This window comes from Arachis ipaensis, chromosome B9 (assembly GCF_059453495.1).
Source record: "Arachis ipaensis isolate K30076 ecotype BB chromosome B9, ASM5945349v1, whole genome shotgun sequence".
Classification (NCBI taxonomy): domain Eukaryota; kingdom Viridiplantae; phylum Streptophyta; class Magnoliopsida; order Fabales; family Fabaceae; genus Arachis; species Arachis ipaensis.
The window spans coordinates 25,590,789-25,607,911 of NC_142444.1; the positions used below are offsets into that span (position 1 = coordinate 25,590,789).

A 17,123-nucleotide genomic window follows, 5' to 3' on the forward strand; every position below is an offset into this window, starting at 1 on the left:
GATTGCCTTTGGCTTTCCTCTATTATTATGTATTATATATGTGGAAGCTGTTACCGTGCTGGGGACCTCTGGTTCTCACCCATGCGGATTTTGTGGTTTTCAGATGCAGGACGCGAGGCTTCTCGTTGAGGCATGCTGGAGACTTCTGGATTAGCGAAGATCCTTTGTTCTTGGGACTCTGTTTTGGGTTATATATCTTGTTTAGATACTTTTATCTCCATTAAATAATGCAAACTGTGACGACTCCTTCTAGAGGGGATTTTTGGAGAATAGGTTTTCTGTATTTGTGTCCCTTTGGGTTTCCTTTGGGGTTTTCTTATTTTATCATATGTATATATTGCTATGCTCGGACCGGTTATCTTCGCAACCGGGTTTTGAGTCTTGATATTCCCGTTTTTGACACTTTTTATATATATGATCTTGCGTTAGCTTATCCTTTGCTCGTTACGTTATCGATCGGAGTGTTGCGCGTTCGAGTTACGGTTTTTGTTTACCCCTTTTTCTACAAAGGCTCCTAGTTATAATTAATTATTCATACTACTATACGTACTAAATTTTTGTTTTAGAGGTCGTAATACCTTGCCATCTCTGAATTATGACTTAAGCATAAGACTCCGTATGGTAGGGTGTTACATTATGGTATCAGAGCAGTTCGTTCCTGTAGAGCCTGAGGAATGGACTGACTATGCTTCTGTGCATTCTCTGTATGTGTGTTATGTGCTGTTAGTGTATCTGCTTGATATAATTGGCATAAACGTTCATGAGCATGCATTTGGGACTTTGAAGCACTAAACTTCCGATATTGAGACTGATCAACTTAATATCGATTGTTTGGTGTGTATAGGAACCAGATGGCGCCTCGTGGACGCGGTAGAGGCCGTGGGAGGGGACATACGAATGCTCGTGCGTCGGAGACTAACCCTAACGACCCGGTGAACTTTATGGCTGCGTTGGAGAACATGGCTGCTGCTATGCAAGCCACTGCTGAGGCTCTTGGTCAACAGATGAACAACCATGGTAATGATGGAGGTGGAGTTCAGGGTCCGATGACCTTGGCAAACTTTTTGAAGGTTAATCCGCCTAAGTTCAAGGGAACTACTAGCCCGACTGAGGCTGATACATGGTTTCAGGCTATAGAGCGAGCATTACAAGCACAAGTGGTACCTGAAGGACAGCGTGTCGAGTTTTCCACTTATATGCTCACCGGTGAAGCGTCGCATTGGTGGCAAGGCATCCGACGTCTTCTGCAGCAGGGTGATGACTATATCACCTGGAATGTCTTTCAAGAAGAGTTCTATAAGAAGTACTTTCCGACTTCTGCTAGGACGGCTAAGGAACTTGAATTGTTACAGCTGAAGCAGGGGACTATGTCCATATCAGAGTATACTGACAAGTTTGAGGAGCTGTTCAGGTTCTCTCGTATGTGCCAAGGGACTCCGGTGGAATATGAGGAATGGAAGTGTGTTAAGTACGAAGGAGGACTCCGGAGTGATATCTTCAGTTCAGTAGGACCAATGGAGATTAGGACTTTCTCCGAATTAGTGAACAAGTGTAGGGTTGCTGAGGAGTGTGTGAAAAGGGCAACCGCTGAGAAAGGGAGTCACAAAGGTTCATTTTCACAGAACCGAGGGAAGGGCTTTGCACCTAGAGGTCCATCTTTCAAGAGGGGAAGCTCTTTCAGGAGGCCCAACAACAACAACAATTTCCAAGGGAAGAAGTTTGGAAAGCAACCTCAGAATGATCAAGCTTGTACTAGGTGTGGGAGTCACCATCCGGGAGCACCATGCAAGGCCGGATGGGGTTTGTGCTACAATTGCGGAAAGGCGGGGCATAAAGTCGCAAGTTGTCCGGAGAAGCAAAGGCAAGGTGTTGGGAAAGCACAACAGACTGGTCGGGTGTTCACCACCTCAGCTGTGGGTGCAGAGGGATCCGAGACACTCATTCGAGGTAACTGTGAAATGGCTGGTCAAACTTTAAATGCTTTATTTGATTCGGGAGCATCGCATTCATTTATTGCATTTGAGAAAGCCCATGAGTTAGGATTGAAGATTGTAACCTTAGGTTATGACCTAAAGGTACATAATGCTACCCATGAAGCCATGGTAACTAGGCTAGGATGCCCGAAAGTTTCGTTCAGGTTCAAGCAGCGTGATTTTGTCCATAATTTAATCTGCTTACCGATGATCGGTCTTGATCTTATCTTGGGATTGGACTGGTTATCTGAGAACCATGTCCTGCTTGATTGTTCTACAAAGTCGGTGTACTTTATGCCGGAGGATACAGAAGGGCCGGTTGTGGTGAATAATTATTACTTGAATTCGATGATGGTGAACTGTTCTGGAATCGAATGTCAGGGTATCCTATTGTTAACCGCGGGTGTTTCGGGTGATGATCAAAGGTTGGATCAGATTCCGGTAGTGTGTGAGTTTCCGGAAGTGTTTCCCGATGATATTGAGGAATTTCCACCTAACCGAGAGGTCGAGTTTGCTATTGAATTGGTGCCTGGGGTGGGACCAATCTCAAGTGCTCCTTATAGGATGTCACCGTTAGAGATGGCCGAGCTAGAGTCTCAGTTAGAGGAATTGTTGGGTAAGAACTTTATCCGACCAAGTGTTTTCCCGTGGGGTGCTCCAGTGTTACTGGTAAAGAAGAAAGATGGAAGTATGCGGCTCTGTGTGGATTACAGGCAGCTGAACAAGGTCACCATAAAGAATAAGTACCCATTGCCGAGGATTGATGATCTCATGGATCAGTTACAAGGAGCTGGGGTTTTCTCTAAGATCGATTTGCGATCTGGTTATCACCAGATAAGGGTGAGGGGTGAGGATATCCCTAAAACCGCTTTCAGGACTCGTTATGGTCATTACGAGTACACTATAATGTCCTTTGGGTTGACGAATGCTCCTGCAGTATTCATGGATTACATGAATAGAGTGTTCCGTCCGTTTCTGGATAAATTCGTGGTTGTCTTCATTGACGATATACTAATTTACTCCAAGACTGAAGAAGAGCATGCGGAACACTTGCGGACCGTGTTGCAGATTTTAAAGGAGAAGAAACTCTATGCGAAACTGTCTAAGTGTGAGTTCTGGAAGAGCGAGGTGAAGTTTTTGGGTCACGTAGTGAGTAAGAAGGGAATAGCCGTAGATCCAACCAAGGTAGAAGCTGTGATGGATTGGAAGCAACCAACCACAGTAACTGAGATAAGGAGTTTTCTGGGTTTAGCTGGCTATTACCGAAGGTTCATCAAAGGCTTTTCGCAATTAGCTTTGCCGTTGACAAAGTTAACTCGCAAAGACACTCCGTTTGTTTGGACTCCTGAGTGCGAGGAGAGCTTTCAGACATTGAAGAAAAAGTTGACCACTGCACCTGTGTTAGTGTTACCTGAGCCGAACGAGCCTTTTGAGGTGTACTGTGATGCATCGTTAAAGGGCCTAGGGTGCGTGCTGATGCAGCACCATAATGTGGTGGCATATGCCTCACGACAGTTGAGACCTCATGAAGTTAGTTACCCTACGCACGATTTGGAACTCGCTGCGGTTGTGTTTGCCTTGAAGGTGTGGAGGCATTATCTCTATGGGGTTAAGTTCCAAGTTTTCTCTGATCATAAGAGCTTGAAGTATCTCTTTGATCAGAAAGAGCTTAATATGAGGCAGAGAAGGTGGATGGAATTATTGAAGGACTACGACTTTGAGTTAAATTACCATCCTGGAAAGGCGAATATAGTGGCGGATGCGTTAAGTCGAAAGTCGTTATATGCGTCTTGGATGATGCTTCAAGAGGAGAAGTTGCTCAAGGGATTCGAGAGTCTAAAAATTGGTGCTCGAGAAGTATCTGGAACCTTGTGTTTGAGCCGATTAGAAATCTCGAGTGACTTTAAGTCCGAACTCCTAAAGGCCCATGAAAATGATGAAGCGTTATGGAAGGTGTTACCGGCTATCGAGCAAGGAAAACAGTGGAGAGTGTCGAAAGAAAAAGATGGGTTATGGAGATTCAAGGGTAGGATCATTGTGCCGGATGTTGGCACTTTGAGGCAAGATATCTTAAAGGAGGCACACAAAAGCGGATTCTCCATTCACCCGGGAAGTACTAAGATGTACCATGATTTAAAGGCGATGTTTTGGTGGCCAGGTATGAAGAATGATGTAGCGGAATATGTTTCAAAGTGCTTAACTTGTCAAAAGGTAAAGATTGAACATCAAAGACCTTCCGGGATGTTGCAGCCCTTAGAGGTTCCGCAATGGAACTGGGAAAGTATTGCAATGGACTTTGTGTCGGGATTGCCAAGGACTAGGACTGGTTTTGATGCTATCTGGGTGATCGTGGACCGACTGACGAAGTCAGCTCACTTTTTACCCGTTCGGATGACTTACACCCTTGAGGAGCTAGCTCGGTTATACATAAAGGAGATTGTGAGACTCCATGGTGTACCTGCTACTATAATCTCTGATAGAGATCCTCGTTTCACTTCGAGGTTCTGGGGTGCATTTCAGAAAGCTTTTGGAACTCGATTAAGCTTGAGTACAGCGTACCATCCTCAAACAGATGGTCAATCCGAGAGGACGATCCAAACACTAGAGGATATGTTGAGAGCTTGTGTTTTGGACCAACCGGCGAGTTGGGATCGGTATATGCCGTTAGTAGAGTTTGCATACAATAATAGTTACCATGCGAGCATCGGAATGGCTCCGTATGAGGCTTTGTATGGGAGAAAATGTCAATCTCCACTATGTTGGTATGAAGCTGGAGAGAAAGGCTTGTTGGGGCCGGAAATGATAGCTGAAACCACTGAACAAGTCAAGAAGATCCGAGATAGGATGCTTACGGCGCAAAGTCGTCAAAAGAGTTACGCCGATCAAAGGCGGAAGCCCTTAGAATTTGAGGCAGGAGATCATGTTTTCCTGAAAGTTACTCCGACCACAGGAGTAGGTAGAGCGATTAAAGCAAAGAAGTTGAATCCTCGATACATTGGTCCATTTCAGATCTTGGAGAGGATTGGGCCAGTGGCATATCGGGTGGCTTTACCACCCCATCTTTCAAACCTGCACGACGTATTTCACGTGTCGCAGCTTCGAAAGTACACTCCTGATGCTAGCCATGTGTTAGAACCCGAATCGATTCAATTAAGAGAAGATTTGACGCTTCCAGTGGCTCCAGTCAGAATTGATGATACTAGTATCAAACGGTTGCGTGAAAAAGAGGTTTCATTAGTCAAAGTGGCTTGGAGTCGAGGCGGTGTTGAGGAACACACTTGGAAACTTGAGTCGGAGATGCGAACGGATTATCCGCACTTATTCTCAGGTAATTGAATTTGAATTTGAATTTTGTGGGCAAAATTCCCAATTAGGTGGGTAGAATGTAAGACCCGGTTAATTAACGGCTAATTAACCCATATATGAGAATTTATTCTAGAAAGCCAAAAATGATATTTTTATGGCTTAATATGATAGAGGAAATTGAGACGAGAATTTCGGTACCAATTTTATAGAATTCGGACCAAGATTGGACCGAACGGGCCAAACCGGGCCAACCGGACCCAAAGTGGGCCCTTGGCCCAACATAACTAAACCAAAACCCTAGTTTTCAGCACTCTCTCTCCTCACAACACACTCAAACACGCTGAAATTGAAGAGAGGGGAGGAAGAACACTCTCTCAAGTTCTTTCTCTCACTTGATCTTCAAACCACCATAACTTTTGATCTAGAGCTCCGATTGCCGCTCCGTTTGTGGCCACGCGTTCACCGCGGAGAGCTCTACAAAACCCATACAACTAATCTTGAGGTAAGCCACGTGTTTCTGTTCGAAATTCCAGCCCTTATTTTCGAGTTTCATGGGTAAAATGTTGAGATTTTGGGTTCTTTGATGTTATAGGACCCAACTCTCTTGAAGGAGAAGGTTAATCTTGTCTCCTTGGACCTTGGGTGTGGTAAGATTCTCAACCCTAGTGTGATTTTGTTGTTCTATGATGTTTGGGTTTTGAGATGTTGTGTATGGGTATGATGGTTGTGGCTTAGGTTGTGTATATGTGAATATTGGAGCTTGATTGGTGACTTTGAAAAGCTTGGAAAGGGTTTGGTGGTGAAAAATCTGTTCTTGGAGGTGTTGAGGCCTTGAGAGCTTGTGGATAAGTGGTTTGGAAGTGCTCCGGGGGAGCTTGGGAAAATCGGCTAAGGTATGGTTTCGGTTTCCCGTATCTAATATGTAATGTGGTAGGAAATACTTAGGCTAGAGGCCCTAAGATAGGCATTGAATTGTTGATGTTGTTGAATGATTGAGATATATGATGTGGTCATATATGTGATGATGATTATTAAGGCCTTAGTGGTATGATGTATGAGAAATATGCATGTTGTGATATATACTTGATGATTGGCTATGGTTGAATTGTGGGTTGAACCATGTTGATGGTGAGTATGATGTTGATTGTGTACAATAATAATTTATTGGAATTGGTGTTGTTGAGAATTGGCATGAGGAATAGTATATGACATGTCAATGTGTTTGAGTTTGAGCCACTTGGGTGAAGTGGGGTAAAATGATGAGATAGTGATTTTGGTAATTTGTGGTAATGTGTGTCAATGTGTGAGTTGAGGAGGCTTGATGTTGAATTTGATATATTTTGATTGATTTCAAAAAAAAAGGGATGAACTTGGCATGTTTTGATTGGTTTGAAAAGAGTTGGAAATGGCTTGTTTTGAAATTGGCACTTTGTGGTTTTGTATGAAAATATGGTTTTTGGGCACACTTTGGCGGGACATAACTTGGACTACGGATCTCCGTTTTGTACCAAATCTGTTTAGAAATGAAATTGGATTCGGGATGTCCATGCCGTTCAAAGAACGGGTGAAAAACGATTTAAAATGAGGAAGTTATGTCCGTTGGAAGATTGGGGTTTAAATCTGTGAATTCTGCAGCTTTTAACTTGGAAAATTTTTAGCAGAATGACCCCTTGCGCGTGGGCGCACCTGGCGCGTACGCGCCGATCTTCCAGAAAGCGCCATCCACGCGTGCGCGTGATGTGCGCGGGCGCGCCGATTGTGCTGCACCCAGTGCCCAGCCATTTTCCAGAGAGTTATGCCAGAACTGTGCCAGTGTTGTGCCTGGGGCACGAGAACACTCGCGCGTACGCGTGGTTGGCGCGTGCGCGTCGATTGGCAAATCTTTAATCCACGCGTTAGCATGCATGACGCTTGCGCGTCGATGAGTTTTTTAGGCCATCCACGCGTGCGCGTGGAGTGCGCGTACGCGTGGCCCTGTTTTTATCCCAAAGTTGATTTTTGAGTTTTAAAAGCCAAATCTCATACTTCTAAGCCTCCGATCTCACCATTTATGTCTTAAATCATTATGACATGCCTAGCTATTAAAAAGGGGCTAGTGAATGAGGTAACTTGCGAGTGAAGCAAGGGAAAAAAATGAATGATCAATGAGGATCAAGATGATTATGTGAGATGCGGAGGATGGTGGTGGAAGTGCTTGTTAAGCCATGGGCCGAAAGGCTATAATTGCTAATGAAACGGCTGGTTATGGATTTAACCGTGAGCCGGAAAGGCTGTGTATAATATGAATATTGGCTGGTTCTGGACTGAACCGTGAGCCGGATGGCTGATATGGATGTTGATCCATGGATGAGAATTCATGCATGCTTATGCTGAATTATTGATAATTGAGATTTGCACTTCCACTATCAGAGGCACGAGATCCCTGGGAGGAAGCAGTGGCTAGCCACCACGTGCTCCAGGTGGAGGCTCGAGACTCTGTTGACCCTATGTCGTAAGTGTGGCCGGGCACTGTGAAAGACCCGGATGAGCTCGCCCCCGAAATATTCACCAGTGAGGGTGATGGATATGGATCATGTTTATGATCAAGTTTATAACGAGTATAACTCGAGTTGGGGATGCGCGACAGAGGGACAGTCCAATGGTTAGCTACCAGGACTTGTCGGGTTGGCTCTATAACCGACAGATGATATCATCAGCCACTAGGGACAGGCATTCATCATATGCATACTATGTGAATTGTTTGAGATTGCCTATTTGACTGCATATTACTTGCTAATTGTCTAAATGTCTTAACTGCTCCTATTTGTATATTCTTTGTCTGATATAACTGTGTTTGCTATAATATACTCCTGCTGGTGGTTGGGAGGTTTGAAGGAATTGGAAAGGGAAGTATTAGTTAGACTGAAGAATCTTTAGTCAGTTGCCACTTACGGTTTAGCTTGTTTATAAGCTTCGATATTATCTGGAGGAAGTTCTAGGATTGCCTTTGGCTTTCCTCTATTATTATGTATTATATATGTGGAAGCTGTTACCGTGCTGGGGACCTCTGGTTCTCACCCATGCGGATTTTGTGGTTTTCAGATGCAGGACGCGAGGCTTCTCGTTGAGGCATGCTGGAGACTTCTGGATTAGCGAAGATCCTTTGTTCTTGGGACTCTGTTTTGGGTTATATATCTTGTTTAGATACTTTTATCTCCATTAAATAATGCAAACTGTGACGACTCCTTCTAGAGGGGATTTTTGGAGAATAGGTTTTCTGTATTTGTGTCCCTTTGGGTTTCCTTTGGGGTTTTCTTATTTTATCATATGTATATATTGCTATGCTCGGACCGGTTATCTTCGCAACCGGGTTTTGAGTCTTGATATTCCCGTTTTTGACACTCTTTATATATATGATCTTGCGTTAGCTTATCCTTTGCTCGTTACGTTATCGATCGGAGTGTTGCGCGTTCGAGTTACGGTTTTTGTTTACCCCTTTTTCTACAAAGGCTCCTAGTTATAATTAATTATTCATACTACTATACGTACTAAATTTTTGTTTTAGAGGTCGTAATACCTTGCCATCTCTGAATTATGACTTAAGCATAAGACTCCGTATGGTAGGGTGTTACACTTTTGATCACCTATCATCAATTAACAAATGCATCAAAGCTACGCTAAAATCATGAAACTTCTTCTTATCCTTGACATATAAGCAATTATAGCACAAAACCTCATGAAAATGCATCAATTTACTCATGGTTGATTGAATCCAAGTACACATGAATTTCTATCCAAATGGCTTACTTGTAACTCAAGAAAGTGCATAAAACCTAATGAAACAAGTGAAAAATTACTTGAAAAACTAGCATAAGATGACTTGTCATCACCTACTTGTCAAATATTATCCTTTGATCACCGCCTTCTAGAGGGCGGTGGACTTTCGACGAGTTAGGCCTCTCTGGGCCCTTACTGTGGACTTCCGACTTCCTTCGGGAGAAGTCGACCTGTAGGTTAGGCCATCTTAAGAGGTCGGAGCTTTGGTTTCTTAAGCCTAGATCTTGTGCTCGGGAGGGGTATGAACACTTTCCAAACTTATCTTAAATGAAAAATAGGTCCGTGAAGTTTACGCCGTTCAAAGAACGGATGAAAAATGATTTTTAACAAAAAAATTATGTGCGTCGGAAGTTTGGTATGTAAAATGAAATTCTGCAATATCTAACAGATTTTTAGCATTTTGGGAAGCTCGCGTACGTGAGTGTACACGCGATGCAGCCGTTTGGTTTGGCCAGACGTGCTCGCGTACGTGGGAGTATGCTGCGTACATGATATGGTAAAAATTTATATGCTCGCGTACGCGGGCACATGCACGCGATGCAAGCAAACCATTTGGACCAAGGAGACTCGCGTACACGGACAGGTGTCGCGTACGTGAGTTGGGAAAAATCACACTTCTGCATACGTGGGACATGGTTCGCGTACGCGGGGCCGTTTTTTTCAGCAACTCGAGTTTTGTGATTTAAACGTGATTTTGAACCTCTAAACCTCTATTTTTACTCTCTAAGACCCTAGAATTGAGTTCTAATGATAGTGAAGGGAGTTGAACTAAGAAGGTGAGGTAACACGGAAGTGAAAAAAGTTTGAGATATGATGATTTATGATTGAGAAGTGCGAAAGTGCTATATAATTGATGAATTTTGGCCATAATGATATTGAATGAATGAATATGATAATTGAGACATGATTGAGGAATGATTGATGATGCGTATGTGTATATTTTCTCTCTGTTTGTAAAGTGTGTCGGACACTATATTCCATGAGTGTATCGGGAACTATATCCCAAGAGCATGGCAGGCGCTATATCCCAAGAGTGTGGGAGCACTTTACCCTGGGAAGTGTGTCGGGCACTATATCCCATGAGTGTGGCGGGCACTATATCCCAAGAGCGTGACAGGAATTATATCCTAAGAGTGTGAGAACATTTTATCCCAGAAAATACGACGGGCACTATATCCCATGAGTGTGACGGGCACTATACCCCGAGAGTGTGATGGGCACTATATCCCAAGAGTGTGGAGGCATGTCAGAGAGACAATATTCAGATTAGCTACCAGGTGTATCAGGTTCTGGCTAAGTAACCGACACGTGAGCTCATGGCCAGTAGAAAAGGCATACATCATATGCATTTGTTTGTTTTGTTTGAGTTTACATTACTTGGGTTTGCCTATTTGTATATCTATGCTTACTTGCTATATGATTTTCTTACTGTAATTGCATTCTATCTGTGTTTTCTTTGTTTGCATTGTTTGTCTGTGTAACTGAGAGGCCCTTTGTCTGGCGAAGGAGTGACGAGGGCTGTTCTACTAGAGTTCTGGAAGGTTGGAGGAAGGCGAAAAACTTAGGGAATAAGTTAGATTTAAGTTAATGTTGAGTTAGAACTTAGAGCCTTAGACCACTACCCTGCTTATGGTTTTCAATTGTAATCTCTAAGTTTTAAATCTGAGTGTCGAAGTTTTAGGACTGCTTCTGGCTTTTCCGAGACCTTATATATTATGTATGTGGGCACCACTACCACGCTGAGAACCTCCGATTCTCATTCTATACAGTGTTGTTATTTTTCAGATGCAGGTCGAGAGGCACCTCGTTAGGCGTCTAGATTTACTTTGCAGCAAAGTGGGACTTTTGGATGTGGTATTTTGCTATGTTTAGATATATTTATATGTATAGAACTCTCCCTGTATATATGTTTTACTTTTGTGCCTCAAAGAGGCTTTTGATGGAGACATATGGTCTGTTTTGAGTATTTTGGATCTTGGGATTGTATATACTTATGTAAATATTCTCCGACCAGCCTTAGCTTCGGAGGTTGAGCCTGGAACTTGAATATTTTGTATCCTTGACACTCCACTCTTATTATACACACTACAAGATTCTTACTAATTGATGGAGGTTTTATAGTGGAGGTTTTTAAAAACCTCCCCAACATTATCTATTTGTGACAATTTACAAAACTCCCAGAAATAAAATCTCAGTATTTTAAAGGCCCAAATAAACTCTCAAAGCCCATAGTAAAGATGCAAACAAGGGCCAGCTTCGAGTAAGCACTTTGAGTGAGATGGAGAGTGAGCAAGACCTAATCGAAACCGTCGCCGTCGCCATCGCCGTCGCCGTGCCGTTGCTACCGCCACTGCCACCGCCACCGCTACAGCCATTCATCTCCTTGATGCTAGCACCAATGCCACCACGTGCTTCGACAATCTATTTTCCCGTTGTCTCTTCTATCGATGCGTCTCCTTAGGTCGCGACACGGTAACTTTTGAAGAACCCATGCCTTCGAACCCCGCCAGCGGCGAAGAAAGCGATGAAAAGCAAAGCTTCTCCTCCAAAAACAAATTCTCTTCCCGCAATTCTTCTTCCAAGTATGATTTCGTTAAGGTCCATTTTGAAACCTCAATTTCAATATAGATATCAAAAATTTTCTTCATTGCATGAATGCACATAATCAATCATTTTGGAATCTGTTTTCTATTCAGTTTCAATTGGTTTATTTGCTTCTATAGTGCGAATATCGATTCCGTTGTGTTTTATGCTTATAGGTGAAGGTGCGGTTAGGTGATAATGCGGATCACTACTATATTCTATTCAGATTTTTGCTCAGTAGGATGCTAACTGTAACCAATGTATGAAAATCCACTCTTCAATTGTTCATTCTGCTTATGAGTTACTTTAGATGGATATGATTGAGATTGGATTGTGTTGAAAAGTGTTGTGCTTGCCCTTATAGACTGGATTTAATGCTACAATGTGAATTCGATTTGGTTAGTATCATTTGTGATTTGCTTGTTGGTTGCAGATTCCAAATCATGTAGCTATTAAAATTGCTCTTGAACTGAAGAAGCTGCTCATTGACAATAGCCTTCTAGATGTGTATGAATTATTCGGTAACTATTTTAGTGGGTGGATTCCAGAGTGGATAGGCCAAAAGAAAAACCTGCGATTTCTTGATTTCTCTCAAAACTTGTTCTACGAAACCATTCCTTCAAATTTAGGTGACATCATTAGAATGACTAGATATTGGCAAAAATTCATTTCTCTGTCTTTCTAATATCATCCACTGTATTCTAATGATACTAATCTTTGTTGCTGGTGGTAACTTTCTGCTTTTGGTAGGGAAATGGCCAGTGCTGGTTTATCTGGAACTCTTTCGTCCGGAATTAGAAATTTGAGCCATCTCCGAACATTGTGAGTGTCTCTCTTATTCTCTACATAAATTGCCTATACTTTTCAAACTTAATGGTGAATTGTGGTGTATTGTTGACTCAGCAGTATCTGAAAGATGCCTTGTTTATTATGCTTTTTGTTCATAAATAGTCATAATAACCTTCCACTAATTTTTAATAGATGCCAAACAATGGTAGGAGAAAAATAAGTAGTCATAAAATACAATGAACTTATTTTATCATGTGACTAAGCGAGTTTTTTCATTGCTGAACTTAGCTTATTGTAGAACAATCAGTTATCTGGTCCTATCCCGGCTGAGATAGGCAAGTTGTCAGAGCTTCAAACTCTAGACCTTTCCAGTAACCAGTTTGATAGAGAAATTCCTAGTTCTTTGGGCTTATTGTCTCAACTAAGTTACTTATGAGTGTGTCTTAACAAATAGATAGATGATGATGTTATTTTAACCCTGTTCTTTTTGTTTTTTAATTTTATTCATTAGCGTTTCTCTAATTCCATGGTTCCTAATTCAATCATGCCAAGCTTTTCAGGTGGCTCAGCAAAAATATCTGGACAGATCCCTCCACTTGTTGCTAACTTGACAGGTCTTTCATTATTGTATGTCCTCTATTCCTCTATGAAACTTTGTAATACCTTTACCTCCTCAATCAGTCAAGTACAATACCATAACCTTATATTGTTTGTAGGGACTTGTCATTTAATAATCTCAGTAGTCCCACTCCAAAAATTTTGGCTAAAAGTTACAGGTGAGTTCTTTAATTATATTAGATTTTTTTGCCTAGATATGCAACAGCTAAATTCTGATTATCCTATTAAAAAGAAGAAACACTTGTAGCACTTTTGTTTTTTTTTTTTTCTAATTTTCTTTAATCATGCATTAATTGACACTATACTTTTATCATAGTATTTCAGGAAATAACTTCCTTTGTACATCTCCTTCTGAACATTGTATGGACATTTCAAAACCACTAAACGGTAATACATTTAACTTTTTATTTTTTTAAACCCTAATAATCAGTGGACTGTGTTACAGATAATGATTCAATTACAGATACAGGATCATCTCAAAAAGTCAAGAGTCATCACCAAAGGGTGATTTCTGTTGTTGTTGACACCGAACAATTACTATTTTCTTAGGTTGCAAGTTACTCCACTTCAAATATATATATAGAATTTCATGTTTCTAGATACATGATACTAATATTATATATTTGTCATTGTAAGGAAATATTTATACTAACAAATAATATTTGTATTTATATTATTTGTCATTGTTTGTTTGTGTGGTACTTTGTGATTACTTTGAAGGTTGAAGCAAGGACTATTTGATATTGTGCCATTTCTTGGTCTTGATGAAAGGCAACTTTATCAAGGGTAGTAAAATAAGAAGATGTTATTGGTTTTTTAGATCTCATTTGTTACTTTTGTGGCTCCTAATGAATACTAGATTTACTTTTGTGGCTTCATGTTTGGTTTCTATCCTTTTTAACTCTCATTTTTCTTTTCTTCTTATATAGCTCTCTGAACTTTAAAGAAAATTGGCTATATTGATGACTATAACACAAGAAATCATTGCCACTGAGCTTAAATTATTAATTTTTTTAGTATTTTTATATATAAACAGGTCTAGCTAAGGGTGTTGCTATTGGAATATCTATAGCTGGAACAAGTGGGGTTCTGCCATTATTAATTTGTGCTTGTGTTAGATATTTCCAGAAGAAGGAAGAAGAAAAAATTAAATTGCCAACAGAAGATTTTATATCAAGTTCAACCCAAGATGGTAACTGTATTTTATTGAAATTCTAGGCTTCTTAATCTACTATTTGTTTCTTTCTAGTTGATTAAGTTATATTAACTATGACACAATGTTAAAATGTTCAATGAATTAATTATGTTGTGATAATGAATTCATAATAATAACACTTTTTGTTTCTTTCTTCCTTATCCTTGTAAAGCATCTAGCAGTGGTGAATATGAAACTTCAGGATCGACAGCTGCTAGTGCTTCTGGCCTTCTGGCAATTATGGCGGCAAAATCGGTGGAATTCTCTTATCAAGAACTATCCAAGGCTACAAATAACTTCAGCTCTGATAACAAAACTGGTCAGGGTGGATTCGGAGCTGTTTATTTTGCAGAATTGAGAGGCCAAGTAAGAACAAGCCAATTATATATTTAACAATGTTATATAATCTTCCGGAATTAAAAAGAAAAATAAATTATCTTTAACCATTTAGTTCTTTATCTGTTCTATGCAGAAAGCAGCAATTAAGAAGATGGATGTTCAAGCATCAACAGAGTTTCTTTCAGAGTTAAAGGTCTTAACACATATTCATCACTTGAATCTGGTAACTACTTTCTTCTACACACAAAAGGTCGAGTTTCTATGGCATTCAGTGAATCTCAACTTGACTCTGAACAATTTAGGTGCATTTGAATGGATATTGCGTTGAGGGATCTCTTTCCTTGTGTATGAATACATTGAAAATGGAAACTTAGGCCAATATTTGCATGGTACAGGTGAGATCACATTCATATTTTCATGTCATAACATAATATTATGTACCAAAATTAGGCATGTTTATGATCTTATGCTCTTAAGTACCAAATTTAATATTTAATCTTTGTTATCATACTAGTGACAATGTTGGTAACATGATTCCAGGGAGAGAACCTTTGGCATGGTCAACAAAAGTGCAAATTGCTCTGGATTCAGCAAGAGGACTTGAATATATACATGAACACACTGTTCTTGTTTATATCCACAATGAAATGAAACCTGCTAACATATTGATATATAAAAACTTTCGTGGAAAGGTTAGTTTATTATAATATTCTTGGCAATAATCATTATTTTGTAATTTTTGTTTTTCTTTTTTCTGATGGGACTAATATTAAAACTGTCTAATAAAGTTCTGGAAATTCACCAGGTTGCAGATTTTGGGCTAACTAAACTTAGGGAAGTTAGAAGCTCTTTATTACTTCATACTCGTCTTGTGGGAACATTTGAGACTTTTATGTAATTAATTAGATGATATTATTGAAGTTGTTTTATTTTACTTTTTAAAAAAAAACGGTAATAGTTATGTAGAACAATACCATATGCAATTATGTTTGGAACTATTGATATTGAGATTTTTTTTATATATAGAGTTATGTCTTACATTGAGGAATTATGTTATAAAAGATTTAATTTTTAAATTTTTATATTAGAAAATAAATTTCTAATTTGAGAGTATGTAAATGAGATGAGATTCATGAATGATTTGAAATTAAAAAGGAATAAATAATTATAGAATTTGTGGAGGTTTGAAAATCTCGCAAAATAGTTAATTTTTGTTAAATTAAAAAATCAATTTGTGGAGGTTTTAAACTACCACAAAAAGTGATTTAAAACTGCCACAAAATTCTAATATAAAACCCCCCACTAAACATATATAAAACCTCCACTGAATAGATTGTGGAGGTTTTTAGAAACTCCCACAAAAGACCTCGTGGCACCTCAAATTATGGGGGTTTTAGAAACTCCCACAAACCATTTGGTGGGGGTTATAAACCTCCACAAATAAGAGAAAAAACTGCCACAAATAAATAAAAACCTTGTAGTGACATATGTATCTTTACTTTTCTTCATACGCAAGTTTCCGTTTACGTGAGCATTGTGCTTCTTGTTTTGTGATTTTTGTTTAATCTTTCCTTCAAAGGCTCCTCGGTATAAATTCCTTTCAACTATTATTATATATATATATTTATTTTAGAGGTTGTAATACCACACCACCTCTGCTTTACGACTTAAGCGTAAAGCTCTGTGTGGTAGGGTGTTACACTCACTGCCACCTTTACCTTAGTAGCGGTAGCCTTCCTCTCTCCCTCCTTTCCCTTAAGTCCCCACCCTCTCTTCTTCCCTTTTTTCCTCCCCTTCCCACCTTCTCCTTCATCTCCTCTTCCCCCTCCCTTTCTCTCCCTTGCCTGTTAGATCTTTTCTGCTTTTGTTTCGATAGTTCACCACCTATTTCTCTCTTTTTTTCCCTCCCCTACTTCATATTCTCCTTTCTTTCCCTTTTTTTCTTCCTTCTTCCTTCTTCTAATTTCAATTTAAGTGTCCAGTCTTATTTTGGAGATCTAGCTTTCAATACCTCTAATGATTAATGCTCTCTCCTTTTATGGTGTCCTTTTTTATGAGCGTTTTGGTTGTACTAGTATAGGATCTTAAGATATGAGAAAAAGATAGTTAGAAGAAAATTTTTTGTCCATAAAAATATTTACAGACCAAAAAATATCTTTAGATCTACATTCAAGAAAAGACAAAATATGCAAAATATTCAACCAAGTTATAACACATCTTTGTAATTAAACATTATGTCTCCTCCCAATTTATAGTTTAACATAAAAAAAATATTTGTCTTCATTTTTAGTTATAATGTAACACCCTAACTACCAAAGTTCACACTTCCGGCTGCGCGACTCTGATAGCTCGGACATTACGACGACACTTATACTACTTAATACTAAAATATGAGCCTGTTTGAAACTTTAAACCGCAATACCGCTCCCAAAGATACTTTTGTTCGATAACGTACATCCATAAATACCATACAACTTACAAAAACTCATAAAGGGTACATACAT

At 39.9% G+C, this 17,123-nt stretch overlaps 1 pseudogene; it reads left to right on the top strand.

The window, feature by feature from the left end:
* The first annotated feature begins 11,373 nt into the window (after positions 1-11,373).
* On the top strand, positions 11,374-15,517 carry LOC107615268 (lysM domain receptor-like kinase 3; annotated as a pseudogene).
* Positions 15,518-17,123: the final 1,606 nt, after the last annotated feature.